General features: G+C 27.9%; 1 protein-coding gene across 8 annotated transcripts in view; it reads right to left on the bottom strand.

Annotated features, from left to right (window-relative positions):
- Aldh-III (Aldehyde dehydrogenase type III) overlaps positions 1-16,527 on the bottom strand; it is a 199,017-nt gene that overhangs the window by 81,368 nt on the left and 101,122 nt on the right. Inside the window, exon 1 of one of the 8 annotated variants that reach the window (XR_012755729.1) lies at positions 3,756-3,910. The exons of 6 other annotated variants lie outside the window; for them this stretch is intronic. The gene's annotated coding sequence lies outside the window, so the exon portion shown is untranslated. Of the gene's footprint in view, positions 1-3,726; positions 3,911-16,527 lie in introns of those variants that run through there. One more of the 8 variants, XR_012755727.1, reaches the window with a different exon arrangement.

The following is a 16,527-nucleotide window of genomic DNA, read 5'->3' as shown; positions in this document are numbered from 1 at the left end:
CTTGAAGCCATCCTCATTTCTCTTACAATAAAATTTTCTATGAGTTAACATTAGTCAGCTTGCGACAGATGATTTTTATTTGGTTAATTATTTAATTATTCTACAATCATCTACAGTAATTACTGCTTGTTGTAAATCTAAATACCATACGACTTATACCATTAATAATTAGTTTCCATTACACAGAGTACAGTGTACATTCCATTTAATATGTTAAAAAACAATTGATTTACCTTGGAAAATAAAAATAAAAATAAATCATTACAATTGAAAATATTTTTACAATTGTAAAGATGTCATAACAGGTTTTGGTATTACAGTGGTTTTTAATGTATAAATAGGCTACAAGTGTAATAAAATTCAAATTATACAAATTTAGATGTCTACATCCAGAGCTGTATTTTATAAAAAATAAATGTTACATATAAACTAATTTGGTTTCTACAGATAAATTTCAAATCACATCAACTGCAGTGATCTTAGCACCTAATAGCATGTAATAAAACTGCACCCAATCTTTTTTACTTCAGTGCTACAGAATTTGGTTTTTAAACTTGGCTTGGGTGGTTTGGCAAATTATCCATATTTTGCAACATATTAGTCATCACACATATTTTAAAATTTTTTTCCTGACAGGATGACCTGAAGATATTGGTCAAACTTAAGGAACTGATTCAGGACATAAAAGTAAAAAAAAAACCTGATGTAGATAAACACTCAACTTTGCTTTATTTCCCTTTGTTTGCCATTTTGTGTTTTTTAATAAAAATTTATATCTTAAGAATGGAATCAGATAATTTCATTAAATTTGGTATATACACATACATACTCAACATCTTCAAAATAACAACTTCAACAAAATAAATAAGTTTGAAAATTCTAAAGTCTGACCAATTGTCAGACAACATAATTTCCAGTTTTTACCCCCACAAACATGCAGGTAAAGTGAGTCCAAATTCACATTTATTAATTCTCTTCTAATATCATTAAAAAAATTCTATTTTATGGCACTGTATTTAATTAAAATGTTTCCTTATAATACAGGAGTTATTAATTTTTACATGAGGTAACACTGACATATATGACACCAGTTAGTGAAATATTGCTAATATTGTTATTGAAATATTGAACAGCCTGCAGAAACTGATTTCTAAAAATTGTTTATTAAATTTGTTATCTAAAATTGATTTTCAAAATTATTTTCTATTTGTATTTCATAATTTATTTGACTGATTTTAAGTAAAAATTCTAAGTCTTAATATTTAAAAACCCAATTGTATATTTGAAATAAAGTTCTGTCAAGGGTGAGTCAGTAAAGTTATATAATCCTTTGCTAGATTTTTGACTATTACTTTTGTAAGTATTCTAAAAAAAAATTATATTACTTCATTAACTCTATAAACCATCCTACAAATGAAGCAACCTCCTGCCATATCCCTATGCTTTTCATCAGTGCTTAATTCCTGATGTAAATCTCTGGAACAGCATGCTGTATCTTTTGGTTTGAAATGACAAATCTCATACAACTGTAACTATTTAAAACACCAGTCATAATTAAATAACAGTCATAAAATTCAATCTTTACCCTCATAATTAATAATGGTAAATTTTCCAATTTCATAGATCATTTATGATAGTTAGTTTTGAAAAAAAATAAAGTAGTTTATATGGATACTGGTTGTACAAAATTATATAGAATGCTTGGAAAGTTCTGTTCCTAATCTGAGTAAATCAGTGACATAATTATTTTCTTTCACAAAACTCAACCATTTTAAACAATAGCAGGGTGTTCTTAGTAATCAACATAATTCAATGCTCCTATGGTTCTGAAATCATTTATTGGAGCTCTCAAATTCATTTGTTTAGTAAACTTTCACGTGTTCATTAACCATAAAGTTAATGGAATATGGCTTTTAAGTGCCTTAATAAAAAGCTAAGGATTTCATAACTGTTATTCTTATACATATTCCTGTCTAAAAACATAATAATCCCTTAGGGTTCCTCAAAACGTCAGGATGAGTTTTTAAAATACAAAAAATGAGCTGTCAGGTCACTGTTTGGTGCTCATAAGTATGAATCATGTAGAACATATTTATAAATTTAAAAATGTTAATTAGGCTAATTTTTAAAAAGTTAGCCTTCCTTTTTGTTTATTTTTATTGTAAAAAATTATTGTTTATTTTTTATTCTAAAAAAAATATTATAGTACATTTTTTTTTAATGATTAAAACATTTTTCCAAAATACATCTATTTCATTTAGCAATGTGCTGGGTTTGATGAATTATCCCTTACCATAAAGAATGGAATTGTTTTCATATAAATTAACATGATTTTGAAAAAAAATTATAATTGACAATTTAACAGCTCCGTGGTCTAAATAACTTTTTATGATTTAATAACAACCTAAAAAAATATACAAATAAAGGAATTATTTTTCATATTTTTTTGTCTTCAGTCATTTGACTGGTTTGATGCAGCTCTCCATAATTCCTCATCTTGTGCCAGACGTTTCATTTCGGTACACTCCCTACAACCTAATTTTTCCCAGACATGCGTGCGCACATACACACACACATGTATGTAAAAAAAATTTGGTAATCAGTATACAAAATGTATTAATATTACTTTACATATCAAGAAAAAAAAGAAGATATAAATATGCTATAATTGTAAACAAAAGTCCACTATTTACAACATTTCAACCACATAGTTTTTATTGAATTTAATTTCTGTTTCTTTAACTTTGTTGATATTCATCAAAATCTAATTTCAGTCCTTAGAATTTTCACTGAATTGTTCTATTTTTATTACCTTAAGAAAATAATCTTAGGAAAAAGCTCTTTAAAAGAAATAACACAGATGGGTGTTTAATTGAAAAAGCTAGTGGCTAACAGTCCACAAGTATAGAATAAAAAAAATTTTAACTTATCTCTTACATAAATGGTATATTTTTACAATATAATTTAAATACATACCAGAAAAAATATACAATATTTTACCATTTTAAGATTGGTGTATTTTTATAATTAACAATACACAAAATGTGGAGAAGTTTTAAAAACATCAATACAATCACCGTGAGGTCGTAGTAAATAATTAGAGGTAAAGCTCGAGTTTTAAAATTACATGAATAAAATTCTTAAACTGAACTCAGCTCAATCTTTTTACCTATAATCTGTAATATATACACAATAAAGGTTCCAATAAATCCAACAACTTACCCAGGGAGCACAGCATTAAAAGATTTGATGCTGTGCGTTTCAATACTTGAAAAGTCATTAATTACAAACATTACTACTGCATTTATATAAATGAAATTTGCAAATTAAATTAAAAATAGCCCAGTTCAAAATTACATAAATTTAGAAAAAGGTTAAAAATAATGTAAAAAAAGGTTATAATTAGGTCTAATAATTCAAGACAGTATTTATATAGAAGTCCCGTAAAACCATTATTTATTATAGGACTAAATAATACGTATCTGTGTTTGAGGTTATGTAGCTATAAATTTCATAAGCGCTTTTTAAAAAAGTACCCCATTAAAAAACTATTTTATTTTATTTTTTGCCGTAAATAAAAAAAAAATCATAGATAATAATTTTTAAAGATTAGCAAGATTTTCGGGAACAACATTAACAGGAAAATATAAAAAATACATCGAGTTATTCATCATTGTTCTCTTTTAAAAATTATCTTATACTATCAATATTATTTAAAACACTTACACTACTATTTTACAATAAACCATACGTACAACTACAATGATATTAAAATGTCAAACTACATCAATAACAAAGAACAGAGCATCTCTTCTCAATCACTATCTCATAAAACAACAATTTAATAACACGCAAATGCTAAATAATTGCTTATCTCACTCAGACTCAATCATTCTAGCCAGCATTGCGTAGCAACTACCCGATACTCCGTAGTTACAATTTTAGCTTCATTCATATAGATCTACATTCAGGATCAATCTACAGCTCCATAGACGCCGGCGTGCCATGTTTTTAGCAATGAGGTTGTCAGAACCACCCAGTGATCTCAAATTACAGATTACACTGGTAAACAAATTTTGATTTATTTTTTGTCCCAGAAGTGAAAATGATTGAATAGCATTTTTCGCGCTAAATTCAAATATGGTTTCGGAATTAGTCTATCATGTCACTTAAGTTTTTTAAAGACAAGTATTTTAATTTTACAACATAATGTATTTTAAATGCATTCTTAGTATACTATAATCTACCACAAAATCGGTAATTTTTAATTTTCTATGACAATTTCTATCATGAGCATCTCTTTTTAGGTCCAACAATATTCAGCTAGCATGCTTGGATCCCACTTGCCCTGGTACAGCTTTTCCATACCTGAAATATACTGATGAAACCGTTCACCATTTTCATTGCTGACTGCTCCTATATTTGCTGGGAAGAAATCCAAGTGCAAGTCCAAGGACCTGTTGCATCCCATGATTTTATAAGATTTTAAAAGATTATCCAATATTTTGTTTGTAATTTTCTGATTTATGGTTTCCTAATTAATTCTGGGAAATGCTCTTAAAAGACTTCCATCCAGCTTTCTCCATCTCATTTAACATACTATTGAAGTTGTCATCTTTAAATAAATCCCCAGTTTGAAGTCCTACAAAGATACTTCTTTGAGTTTTGTTTCACTCATCTTTGGAAACTTATTTTTTAAGTAGCTGAATCCAAGCTTACTTTGATCCATTGCTTTCACAAGGTTTTTCATAAGACCCAGTTTTATACAGAGTGGAAGGTAAATAAACTGTTTTTGAATCAACAAGAGGTACATTAATAATGTTAATCTTTCCTGAAGTTAATACTGTTCAGTTTGGCTTCTCTTTCTGTATGTAATGATTTTTTCGGTCTCTGCTGTCCCACTCGCAAAGATAACAACAGTATTTGGTGAAACCAAGTTGAAGACCTAGCAACAGAGCAATTTCTTTCAAGTCATTGAAGATGTTCTACTGAAATTCTTCATACTTTATTTTATCTAGCAGAAGTTTCATGTTCAAGTAAGTTTCTTTCAGATCTATTGCGTAAGCTAGTGGCACTGATCAAAACTCATTCCCAATGTAAATAAGTACGACTTTCAGATTAGCTTTAGATGAATCAATAAACAAATGCTCCTCCTCTGTTTTGTACTCATGACCAAATGATTCCATTACAGACAAAACATTACTACAAAAAATAAGTCCATCTTCAAATATAAAGAAATTCTTGAAGTCATTATGCCTACTTCAAAAAACATATAATTTTGTTTCATAGTGGAGGAGGTTCCAACCTTTCAATCATGAGCCTAAAAGTTCTGCCTCCTTTTTTGGTAAATTCAGATCTCATACAAGGTCATTGAGGTCTCCTTCTGATTGTAAATGTGGTTCACCAGATGAACATGAAGCTTCATAGTTTGGATCGACCCTTATATCATCATTATTCTCTCCTGAGCCCTAAGCAGGAGATCCCACCATGTGACAATTCTGGTCACCATGCCACTCCCTCCATACCTAGTCCTGATGGGCTTTACCAGAGGTCTTCTTCTTAACCCACAGACTGAATAACATCTGTCAGTTAATAGCTTAATGTAATCTTAGTTAATAGCCAATGTAAATGACATGAATGACATTTCCATCAATGCAAGAACAAACTATCAATAAACACAAAACAAACTATTCAAACGAACAGAACTGAGTATTAATAAAATATCTAAATTTTTAGCTTGAATATGAGGGGGAGTACTAAGGGGTTGGCGGGTGTAAAGTTTTCTGGATCTATAGTAAGTAATGGATTTATGTTAATTATTATTATTATTGATATTCCTATAATGTCCTTAGTTGTGAAATATGGGTGAAACAGAATTTTGTCAATGTTGATTTTAATACCTAATGGGTTTGATGACCCTGATTCATGAAGGAAGACTAGATGTATTACTATTATTGATAAGAAGTAAAACAAACATCTTACCAAGAAATAAAACAAACAAACATCACAAAATAACAAAACAAAAATACAAAGCACCTATCTTGACAACAAGAGAACACCCAAGCAGTCCCTAACCATCTGGTTAACTTGAAATCCCCATCCTAGACACCCTGTGCAATTCACTGAAGAACCAAATATTTTATGAAGTTCTCTGCCAAATCTTTGTGTTGTTGATTATCACTAAGTAAGATATTTTCTGGTAGTTTAAGCACAGGCAGTTCTTCACTATGAGCTACAGGCCTCATGGCAGATGGTAAATTAGGTTATGAAATAATATGCTGTGATTTTGAAATGATTCCTGCAATAGTAATAATTGGTAACATGATCTTTTGATTCCTGCCAAATCATTAGAACAGCAAAATCATGTGCTGAGAACCCTTTGACCAACTTATAAGGAGTCTGACACAAGTAGCACGAGAAATGTGAGGGACCCAGTGTTTGTCTTGGTCACGAACTTTGCAACCAAAATAAAACTCTTAACATTTTTTGATAAGACGTGTAAAACTATGTTTCTAAAATTTAAATGTTATCTCACCACAAATCTAGCAAAAGCTGTCCAGGAGGTTTACACAGTTTCTAGGCATTTTGAATAATCATACACATACAAACACTACACAAAATATTCACTACATGTCATGAATTAAAAAAATGAAATGTAAATTTAGAATACATCGTAAGAGAGAAATGTTACACTGAACTATATTAAATCAGTCCATACACATGAAGGATGTACAGATGTCAACAAAGTGATCACTGAACACAGATTAGTTATGGCTTGAACCAGAAACTCAGACATTATAATCAAACCAAATGTTGCTTGTTACATCACTTTGACAAACAATGATGACTTGTCTGTAAGAAAGCCATTTTCCAACTCACTTTAGAATTATAACAACCAGAAGTTATGACTAATTGCATTATTCTTTGTCATTGCAGGCAGTCCTTCTATCATAACAAACTAATCATTTTTAAATGCTTAATCAATACAATTTTTTAATTCATTTATGTATTATAAATGTGTAATATCATAACATAATTGCATAATTTCTATAACATATATAACACTGAGCAATGTGTAACTTGAAAACTAAAGGTGATAGAAAAATTCTGTAACATTTTTGAATTCAAGTGGAAAAATACATGTGGAAGAAACCACTTATACTTGCTGTGGGAAAAATTTTGTTTTAGAACTTAACACATGTTTCTACTTATCTATCTTAATTACATTGTAATTCTTAATTTCATTAAGAATGTAATTCTTAATTAGGCTCACAGTTATAAAACCAATTAAGTGTTTTATAAATTTATTTTACAGCATCAAATTTATCAAATCAAATAAAGTTTGAATACTAAAAGCTTTAAGTATTTAAAAAAGCTTTTTAAGTAGAACTATTAGCTTAGTTATTCTTTATTTTATCTTAGTTCTATAATCATCAAATAAACTGAATTCTTGGAAGTACAGAATAAAAATGAATGTATGCTATATATTGTTTTGTGAAGATTTGGTTAAAATGAATTTTCTGCCACAAATAAGTTTAAAAATTTGAATTGCACTAGAGTGCAAATATATATTTGAAAATATTAAAATGTTTGAAAGTATGTTTAAACTTTTTTTTTTATACAAAGTGATGATACTACATTGCATAACTGTTTTTAATATTAATTCCTTTTATAAAAGAGTTTGAAATACAAATCAATGGACAGGATGTAGATAATTTACATTGACATTAAACAGATAAAATTTTATTTGTCATACACTATGAATTGGCTTATCTTTTATGATTACCTTTCAAAATAACTAACTTTAAAACAACAATAACTATTATACTTCCACAGTAAAATTCAATTGTCACCTTTAAATTCCTTGTTCTTAGTTTAAATAATTTTATGTGTTTCTTAAAATGTTTGCTATCTCTAGATTTTACCCTGAATCCAGAAAAAAATTTCACTGTATTTTATCATCACTTCTTAAGGTATTCCAACTTCCTCAATAATAATTAAGAAATCAAGGAAAATTCAAATAAATCTCTGTATATCACATTTATTTTTCATCAAGAAACTTTCAAATACACATAAACAGCGAACTTATTCAAAAAACTTCCACTGTTGAATTAGGTATGATCCATGACAGACTTTGTCACAGTATTAAATCAAAAGACCTAATACTTTCTCAGAAAACAAATTAATTCTATACCCTCATTAGATTGTATTCTTCTTTACCAATTTTAAAAAAAGCTGGCAATCTACAATTACTACTTTAAACCAATTTAATATTATGATTACCAAATTAATAGCTTTTTCAATAAAAATTGAATTGTTTGCTTAAATATATCTCAGTTCAAAGTTCTCTGTCTGATAATTTCTACTGTGTAGTAGGTATAAAATAGCTATGTGCCTGGCTGCTCATTTGGTTGTCCAGTATTTATGGAACTGTGACTGAAAAGTTGCAGTGATTTTAAAGTAGTTGTTCTTGTGGGGCAACTGTTCTAACAGGTTTGAAACTTTCTTTGAATGACCAGTGGTGCAGCCACTAGTGAAAAGAAGATGGAATTAGTATTTACAAAATAGCAATTTATTTTACAGAGGTGATTAAAAAACAATGTTGTGACTAGCAAAACCTAAGGAAGTATACTTAAATAGAATTCTGTAACATATTAAATATTCATAGTGCCTGATAAGTAATTGGTGTTAATTTATAAGACATCAGTAAAGTGGTACGCTGATTCGTTTGCTTCATCCTGATCACTGGTAGAACATGACAATTACATTCTTTTTTTCATTGTAATATCAGAATATTTGTCAATTGTAATATTATTACATACGAAAAAATAAAGCTGAAAAAGAAAAATGATCTCTCTCTCCTGTGTATATATATATATATTAAACTATATTGATTAAAAAAAAGGTAAAAACTCCTTTTCTCAGAACTTCAAAACATTTTTCAAAGTTAATTACAATTATAAATACAGATAAATAAATATATACGAGTTATATATATATATATATACAATTTGTATATTTTACCGATTTTATTTTTATTAGTTACCAATTTTTTTTAGTTTTTTATGTATATATATATATATATATAAAACTCGTATATTTTGTTTAGAAGTTCTGAGAAAAGGAGTTCTTCCCTTTTTTTTTAATCAATTTAGTTTGCTGGTGAAGTTTGTTTTCAAGATTTAAGAGACAAAAAATGCTAACAACAAACTGAATGAACTTTTTAATTAAACTTAGATATTCATTAACAAGAATTAATTTTTTTTTTATAAAATAATTAAGTTACTAAATTTTGTGTTGAACTATAATTCTACTAAGTGAAAAATTAATCATTCCATACAAAGATGCATATAGGAGACCTGTCTTGTGACACAAATCTTTCCTTAAAATAACAAAATATTTCTGAAGCATTCTTTATAACAAACTTACTAGAGAATATAAGGACTAAAATGATTTCTCACTGCCTCTTCTACTGAGGTGAATGTACTGTATTATTAGAAATAAGAATTCTAAAACCATGAAATGGAGGTCATATTCACCTCTGTAAGGGATAACTTCATCCTATTTACCATACAGTTGAGTGCATTCACTAAATGAAATTATTCTTAAAGAAATAAATTTTGAATGAAGCATCTTACCTTCAGGTTCTTTACATTCATTATAGACTTAAGAAAAACTATGAACAATAGTGTAAAGCAGTGATCATGAACCTTTTTAGCTCTATGACCTACAAAAAGTAAAAAAAAATATATTTGAATACTTCATGACCCCCAACCCCAATTCAATGAAACCTAGTTAAATCTATTTAGCTACGTTGATAGTGACGAGCTTGAACATGCATGTAAGAAGTGTACAAACATGAGCAATTTACAAGTTCCAATTTGATGTGTACATGCTCCTTGTAATTTTGTCTGCTTGCATAATATTCGCTGTGAGAGCGTCATTTTTGAACATGGATATTATACTTTTGAACACATTGTGCTCTCAGCAGTATAAAAGTGGCATAAGGGATTGCAAAATGTTAGTTTTGCAAAAGTAAGTAAATGTTTATAATTAATGATTTTTTTCCCATATTTAATTATTGTTTATGTGTAAAGTTGTAGGCTAATTTTATGACCCCCTCTTTAATATCATTGTGACCCCCGTGGGGATCCCCTATGTTGAGAAATTCTGGTATAAAGGAACCAATTAATGTACCATTCTTCTTAAAAAAAAGAGAAATTTAGTTCAGCGATTAAAAAATATTAGTAAAACTAATTTCAATTATATATAGAATTATTGGCTATTTCCTTCAATATATTTAAAAACAAAGCACGAGGAATAGCACTTTATCTAGATAAATAAGTATTTTGTCTGAAAAATCTTGAAAATTACACTTAGAACTTTTGACACCTTTTCTTTCATTTGTTATTTTCAAAGAGAAAGTATATATTACAAAGAGGACGTATTACTCTAAGGATAATATATTTCCCCAGTTTTTCTTCTTTTTATAATTATTATAGTCCTGATATTGAAAGGAAACTTTATATATAAATTTCTACATGTGATAGAAATTACATGTAGTAATTATATGTGTAATTTTATATACATATGTAAATCTACAATGCACTACACTACACCACATAATTATACAGAGTGTTTGTAAAATGGTGGACTGGCTATACTTTTTCGGATACTATTTGTAAAACTAAACAAAAAATATCCTAAGGAAAAATGGCAATTTCTCCTTCGTTCTCCCCTTGTCTGCCATTTTGTTATTTTTATATAAAAATTTATATCTCAAGTTCGACTAGAGGAATCACATTAATATTTGGTTAGCATCTTGGTAATAAAGTTTTAAAATTAGGACTTAAATACAAAGAAACTGGACTTAAATACCTTTGAAAATTACAAAATGGTGGACATGTTTGTTTATTTTTCAATCCGTTATATCTCCATAAATATTAGTTTTATCAAAATTTATGTTTTTGATAAAATATTAAGCTTTATGTTTTGAACAAAATGACATTTTATTTTTTTTTAAATCTGTTAACAAATAGCCAAGTTATGGCAAAAAATTGATGTAATTTTGTGATTAATGTGATTCCTTTATTGGAACTGGAGATATAAATTTTTATATAAAAATAACAAAATGGAGGCCAGGGGGAGAACAAAGAAGAAATTGCCATTTTTCCTTAATCCTAATCCTTTTTTTGCCCTTATTCAAAGAATAGTAGGAACTTTAAACAAATTCGATATTTTACTTAATAAGAAAGTTATAGCAATATTTTGTTTTTAATGGTTTTTTTTTTTGTTTTGGTCATCCCATTACAATAGATAGCTTTCTTATGAAATCTACCTAAAAGAAAAAATAACAAGTGCATTGTTGGATTAATTCTTCCTGCCACTTGACATATGTCAATTAATTCTGGTTATAGAAACTCAATCCTAGAAATCCATTTCTTAAATTAATTTTAATTACTTAAACTGTTAATGTTTATTATTATTATTTAAATGTCATCAATGAAAAGAAATACATAACCACGTCGATTGAAATCTTACGCAATTATTTTTAGGTTAAACTGAGTCAGATAATTTATGCAAAGGTTATTCATTTAAAAATTAATTTCTAACAAAATGAATTTTACTTATTCACACAAAATCAACAATATTGCTGTAGTAACTAACGAAGCAAATTTTAATTTAGTGTAGTTGAAAATAAAGAGACAATGAATAATCCAGTGTCTGAAAAGTAAACAAATGAAATGTAACATAATTGAATTACATCATATGTAAATAACATTAAATTCAATCGTTTTATAATTATTAACATTTTAATTAATAAATAGTAATACTCAGAAATATTGAAAGAATTCACTTTCAGTTAAAAAAAAAACAGTTCTAATAATAACAATTATTTAAATCAAGGCTAACTACTGTTTCACAACTATTAATGTGAATATCATTGTTTACCTAGCATTCAGGAGGTCATGGGTTTCAATTACACTTGAAAATATGAACTAAAAATATTAAAGTTCTGCTGTTCTTCATTAATGTTACCTAACATCTAAATGGATTGCTATCATAAAAGATAGCCTGCTCATAAATGGAAATCGATTTAATAGAATTCTACAAAGGAATACATTTTTATGTTGCAGAATTTTGATCAATAATCAGAATATTTTCTTTTTTTCATAAGGAATTAAAAAAATGATCCTTTAAACCCATGATAAATATTACATCAGACTTAGAAAAAAGAAAAGAAATTTAACAATTATGTAAATGCATTAAAAAGTTATAAAAATGTTTCTGATTTGATGATGCCTCATTTAAATAAATAACTTTTTATAGATTTACAAACAGCACATGTTGAGAGTAAAAAAAAAAAAATGAATATATATATATATATATATATATATATATATATGTATAGTAAAATATAACAATTTTTAGGTCAAGTATCACTGGTGAAAATAAAAAAAGTTCATATAAACCTAGGTCTAAAAACACTTCATTAGCGAGTATCGACTGGCGAAAGATTTCGCCCTGATTTCTGTACCTTCAGTAAAATAAAGGCAGGCTACAGTTCTTGGGAACCAAATTAAAAGGGAAATTTAATGGTTTTATATAATATAATTTAGAAAAATTGGTCCCAGAATTGTATTTTTAATAGTTCGAGAATTCTAGTGTAAAAGATTGGGGTCGTAAAATGAACTATTTTGTGTTTGGCGTAAAATAACTTTGTTAAATGGGTAATAAATACATAACGGTTTTAAACAAAATTTATAGATAATTTGATTCTGAGTAAAATGGTATGAATAAAGTTCACAAAAATTAAACACAAAATTATGAGTTATGAAGTTTATTAAAAACAAAACATATCAAAAGATGACAGATTTTAACTATGTATTAGCTAAACGAAATTTTAAATGGTAAAACAAAAAATTAAACATTTTAGCTACTGAAAATATTCATTATAACTGCTGAAAATATTCTCCGCCGCAGTAGATACAGCACTGTCAGACGATAAATGTTTTTGGTGGGTTTGTGTATTTCAACTTCTTTCTTTCTTTTTCCTCTTTAGCCTCCGGTAATTACCTTTCAGATAGTACTTCAGAGGATGAATGAGGATGATATGTACGAGTGTAAATGAAGTGTAATCTTGTACAGTCTCAGTTCGACCATTCCTGAGATGTGTGGTTAATTGAAACCTAACCACCAAAGAACACCGGTATCCACGATCTAGTATTCAAATCCGTGTAAAAATAACTGACTTTACTAGGACTTAAACGCTGGAACTCTCGACTTTCAAATCAGCTGATTTAGAAAGACGCGTTCACCACTAGACCAACCCGGTGAGTTTTTGTGTATTTCAGCTGAGTTGTTTTATATTAACTGTACCGCAATGAGAATTCTAATAATTAACTCTTCTCTTTTATTATATATTTGTTCATATACTAAGATTTCAAATGGCCCAGAAGTGTAAACTCAGACGATTTGGAGGCTAGTTGATAGGTCGTACATAACACGTCCAATCCAATTGTTTAAAAAAAATCGTATTTAAGTGTACCTAGCTGCTAGATAAAAGGATAAAAGTGGATTTGTTCTATCGGACTGAAAAAACATCTGACTTTCTTGTTTTCAGAGAAAAATTTTCCAATAAATCTGGCAAATTATTGTGCAAAACGTTTAAGTATGAAGCACTCGAAACATTCTCATTGAAAATAAATGTTTCCAATATTTTACTGCCTATAATACCGCACCAAACGTTTACGAGGAATCTGTGTTGGTACTCAGTTTTGACGAAGCCGTGTAGAATTTTTGAATTAAAAATTCCGTTTTGGTAAATGTGGCTACATCGGTAAGCAAAATAAAATATACGTAAATAACATTATCCAGAATCCAGTGACAAAAACTTAAACGTACAGGAAGATCTCAAAAAGGATGGAGTTTATTTTTTCGATTATCTGCCATACCTTCTCTGTGTTAAACCAAGCGGTAAGAGATTCTTCTGATACTGGTCAGTATTACCAACTTATGAAATAAATTATTTTAAATAAATTTAGATAAAATTAATTTTTAATTACTTTTAAGAATGTCTAATAAATTGTTTTATTGATGCAGTTTTACTGTTTTATTTGATTTTTCATTTTTTATTTAAATTTTTTAAAAACATATTTTCTTTTATTTTATAATATTGAGTATTTTGCTTTGTTTAATATTTAGTTAAAATCTATCACATTTTGATGTTTTGTTTTTAATAAATTTCAAAATTCTTACGTTTGTATTTCGTTTCTGAAGACTTTAATCATATTATTTAACTCGAATCAAATTCACTATAAGTTTCGTTTAAAACCTTTATTATGTGCTTATTACCATTTAACAAAGTTATTTTACGCCAAACATAAAATACTGGAAAAATGTTTTTCGACCCCCAATCATTTGTCTTTTACTCTAGATTTCTCGAACTACTAAAAATACAGTTTTGAGACCTATTTTTCTTCTTTTTTTTTAATAAAACCATTTAATTTACCCTTTAATATGGTCCCAAGAATTGTAGCCTGGCTTAATTTTACCGAAGGTACAGAAATCAGGACGAAATTTTTCAGCAGCCGACACCTGCTACCGAGTCGTTTTCGAAACATATTTATATAAAATTCTTTATTTTCACCAGTAGAATATGTCCTAATAGTTTGTTACACTCTTCGTGAATCATTCTGTATATAATTTTTGGAGGTTTTTAGTTTAATTATGAGAAAACTAATTTTTGAAAGTTTTACACTTGCATTATTTCCAAATATGTTTCAAGCGATAAACAATAGATAGATAAAAAGTATACATAAATAAATTCCAATCCTTTAAAATGTAGCACCCTCTTCAATTTGTTTTCACGTCATAATCAGAGTTTTTAAAAAATTTAATGGAATAATTTTTCCTAATACAAAAGCCTCATTCAGGTTCACAGAAATTTCATTAAGTTGAGTGTAGGAGACGTTTCTGAGATACTTAATAACTTCTAGGATTATGTGTAAAAATACCGAGTCGTTCATATTTTTATTTACGTAATTTTTTTCCTGTACTGTAAAGGTATAAAAAAAAAAAAAGATTAAACCAGAGAAAAATAGATTGTTCAAGAACGTAACGTTTACATTTTGAAATGTTATACATATCTAATCGCACCATTCACCAGCAGGATTTACTCCAGACTACCTTCTCAAGGCTCAGAATTTGGTTTTTTTGTTGAAATTTAGTAAAAAGTATAATATATTATTGTTGAGTATCATGTAAATTCATCATGTTTTCTTTTCTAAAATTCTGGGAAGTAAAAAAAATTCTAAATTTTATTTTTGAGTTTTTCGTCTGTTTGAATTGCTATGTAGCAGAACTGGATAGAACAATAAACCTAACAGAATATTCCATATCCAGGCGCAATCCTACACCAAACCCACAACATTTCCAATTGTTTCTAAGCAAATTAAGTATAACAAGTTTACTACTTTTTAAATTAAATTCTACCCGCGCAACTAAGAATCCAAAATGCAAATTCAAAATCAGTCTGTAGATTATTCTACTTCGAATTCTTTCTAATCAGAAATTTGTTTGAAGAAGCTAAATCTTTTTATAGTTACGAATTCCTTGAATAAGTTAGATTAAATTTATTAATTGTCAGTGTTGCCACATTCTATTATTTGTTAATGAAATATCCGATTTTGCACTAAATAATTTTTTTTTCATTAGATGAAAGATGGTATTTTTCTTAAAAATATATCAAAAAATTAAAAAAGAAAACACGTTTTAAAAAAGGAGTTAAAAATTTAAATAGTCGGACATTGGGCTTAACTCTATTGTTCCATTTTTAACTGACTTATAAAATTTTCATTTTGACCAGTTTTTCCAGATGAACCGATTCTATTTTCTTTGATCCGAGAAAAACTGAATGACTTTCCGTATAAAATTTGTACAAGCATACGTATTATATTGTATTATAATCATATACAAAGAAAAAAAAACACAGTGAAAAGTAAATAAAGAATTGCTGAGTTAATCATAATTTTAATATGTCTAACAATAAGTCATTAACTTGATGTATATACGCGCCTTCCTTTCCCTATACGTGCACGCATTCGTATGAAGCAAAATGCAAACAGGTTAGATAGAGGTAAAGGTCATTTGAAGGTACCTTAACATATTCCTGTTGTTTAATCTAATTGTATTGACTCAAGTACGAATTAAACTTCATTGCAAATGAAAGAAATAACAAAATTAACCCGATTCAAAATAAAATTTTAGTTTTTACATTTTACTTTAAACAATAGTCGAATCTTTTACGGAATTATTTTGTACAGCATAAATTAATTTTGAACATAACTATCCAACTCATTTAATAATAACCGTAATCTGGACCGTGTATAAAATAAAAGATACTAACTAATAATTAAACTAACTAAAAATAGCTAATTATGAATAATAATTCCTGCAAAGATGAGAGATTCCTGTAACGATTGCATGATAAGTAGATAAAAAAACTGCTATTGTAGAGTGTCATAA

This window comes from Lycorma delicatula, chromosome 3, assembly GCF_047948215.1.
Source record: "Lycorma delicatula isolate Av1 chromosome 3, ASM4794821v1, whole genome shotgun sequence".
Classification (NCBI taxonomy): domain Eukaryota; kingdom Metazoa; phylum Arthropoda; class Insecta; order Hemiptera; family Fulgoridae; genus Lycorma; species Lycorma delicatula.
Note: the sequence above shows the minus strand (reverse complement) of the source record. Positions and strands in the feature narration are given on the sequence as shown.